Raw genomic sequence first — 2,846 nt, forward strand, 5'->3', positions numbered from 1 at the left:
GCCCTTCTAAGTTAAAGTAATCCTCTTTAATAGGGTTGGCCAGACCTCTTTCCAGGGTTTACTTATAACTTGGGTTGACTTGGTCCGACTTCTCAATGTCGGCCAGTCTTTAAGTTATTATTTTAGCATTCCACAAGACCTCGTCAGGTTCTTTTTTTGGATCGCTTTCGATAACTTCTTACATTATTCTGTGTTCATCTTTGCCGATTTGTAGAAAGTGGTTGTCATCTCTAGATCGTCCTTTGGGTGAATCGCGTTTTCACCTTTATCGGACGGTTGTCTTTATCGGCAGTGAACAGTGAAATTGTTTTTCACTTTCTGCCGATCTGTTGCTTTATAATCGGACGATGAATGCTTCAGATTAATGTGTCTTGAAAAGAATATCTATATCTAAAATATACTTTATTCAAAGGAAAGTGCAAATATATACATGTGGGAATTTTTCATCCCTTTAAGTCGGATAGTGTCTAAACCTTTTTAGGAAAAAGAGTGCATCCAATGATGAGATCTTTTGTCTTTTCTAACTGTAGTACCTTCTGAGGTTGCAGGCGTGCCATGACCTGGGAAGCTCTCGTCCATCGAGTTCAGACAGCCTGTAGTAGCCCTTTCCAAGTACTTCTACAATTCGGTAGGGTCCTTTCCAATTCACTGCCAGCTTTCCCTCTCCTGGTCGAGTTGTTCCGATATCATTTCAGATTAGGATGAGATCATTTTCTGTGAAATTTCTCGGCACTACCCTTTGATTATATCTGGAAGCCATTCGGTGTTTTAGAGCTTCTTCCCTGATCCGAGCTCTTTCTTGGATTTCAGGTAACAAGTCGAGCTCTTCTCTCTGAAGTTGGAAGTTTGCTTCCTCATTGTAGTGAACTACTCTGGGCGAGCCTTCCTCAATCTCTATTGGAATCATCGCCTTTGTGGTGGAATGTGGCGTTGTTCGATATGCCCACAGGACCTGTGGGAGTTCTTTTGCCCAGGCTCCCTTTGCATCTTGTAATCTCCGTTTTAATCTAGCCAATATGACTTTGTTAGCAGCTTCGGCCTGCCCATTGGCTTGTGGATGTTCGACGGAGGTGTACTAGTGCTTTATATTCAAGTCGGCTACTAGTTTTCTGAAGCCTACATCTGTGAATTGGGTGCCATTGTCTGTGGTTATTGAATATGGAACCCCGAACCTTGTGACAATGTTTCGATATAAGAATTTCCGGCTTCTTTGAGCGGTGGCATTGGCTAGGGGCTCTGCCTCGATCCACTTTATAGAGTAATCTACTCCTACTATGAGAAATTTAACTTGTCCTGATCCCTATGGGAAAGGGCCAAGAAGATCGAGTCCCCATTTTGCAAACGGCCAAGGCAAAGTCACGCTGATGAGCTCTTCTGGCGGGGCGATGTGAAAGTTGGCATGTTTTTGACATGGTGGACATGTCTTTACAAATTCTGTGTCTTCTTTCTGTAGAGTTGGCCAATAAAATCCTGTCCGGAGTACTTTTTTGGCGAGAGCTCGTGCTCCGAGATGATTGCCACAAATGCCGCCGTGTATTTCTTCTAGCACTTCCCTTGTGTTGGAGGTCGGCATGCATTTTAGTAAAGGTATTGAGATTCCTCTTTTGTACAGAATGTTGTTTATGATGGTGTAGTACTGTGCCTCCCTTTTTAGCTTCTTTGCCTCCTTTTCTTCTATGGGGAGTGTTCCTTCTTTGAGGTAGTTGATTATGGGGGTCATCCATCCTTGGTCCTGACTTGTTATGGCCAGGGCTTTTTCCTCGTCCGAGATTGACGGGTTTTGCAACATTTCCTGGATGAGGCTTCTATTGTTGCCCCCTGGTTTGGTGCTGGCTAGTTTTGAGAGTGCATCAGCTCGGGCATTTTGTTCGCGGGGTATATGGCAGATCTTATATTCCCCGATTTGTCTGAGTAGTTCCTTGGTTTTATCCAAATATTTTTTCATGGTGGGGTCTTTGGCTTGGTAGCTCCCTGTTATTTGTGATGTGACCACTTGTGAATCGCTATAAATGTTGAGTTTTTGAGCTCCGACCTCTTTAGCCAGCTTCAAACCAGCTAATAATGCTTCATATTCTGCTTGGTTATTGGAGGCCGGGAACCCGAACTTGAGGGAGAGCTCAACTTGGGTTCCTTGGTTGCTTTCTATTATCACGCCTGCGCCGCTTCTAGTTTTATTTGAGGAACCGTCCAGGTAGAGATTCCATTCTGTGGGAGTTTCCAGGGTATCTGTGAATTCTGCAATGAAGTCGGCCAGATACTGTGATTTGATGGCTGTCCGAGCTTCATATTGGAGGTCGAATTCTGACAACTCGACTGCCCATTGTAGAATTCTGCCTGCTAAATCTGTTTTCTGCAATATTCCTTTTATGGGCTGGTTAGTTCTAACGTTAATGGTGTGAGCCTGGAAGTACGGGCGGAGTCGTCGAGATGTAAGGATGAGAGTATAGGCAAATTTTTCTATTTTCTGGTAGTTCAGCTCGGATCCCTGTAATGCTTTGCTAATGAAGTAGACGGGTTGTTGCCCATTTTCGTCTTCTCTGACTAGTGTTGAGGCTATCGCTCGGCTTCCTACTGCGAGATATAATATGAGTGGTTCTCCTTCTCGTGGTCGAGATAGGATAGGTGGCCGTCCTAAGAACTCCTTAAAGTCTCGGAAAGCTTGCTCACATTCTGTCGTCCATTCGAACTGTTTTCCCTTTCTTGAAGTAGCATAGAAAGGGAGAGATCTTATCGCAGCTCCTACTAAGAATTGGGATAGGGCGGCCAGTCTCCCGTTGAGTTGTTGTACTTCTTTAACACAGGTTGGGCTCTTCATGTTGAGTATAGCTTGACATTTGTCTGGATTT

The sequence above is a fragment of the Arachis ipaensis genome, chromosome B05 (assembly GCF_000816755.2).
Source record: "Arachis ipaensis cultivar K30076 chromosome B05, Araip1.1, whole genome shotgun sequence".
Taxonomy (NCBI): Eukaryota; Viridiplantae; Streptophyta; class Magnoliopsida; order Fabales; family Fabaceae; genus Arachis; species Arachis ipaensis.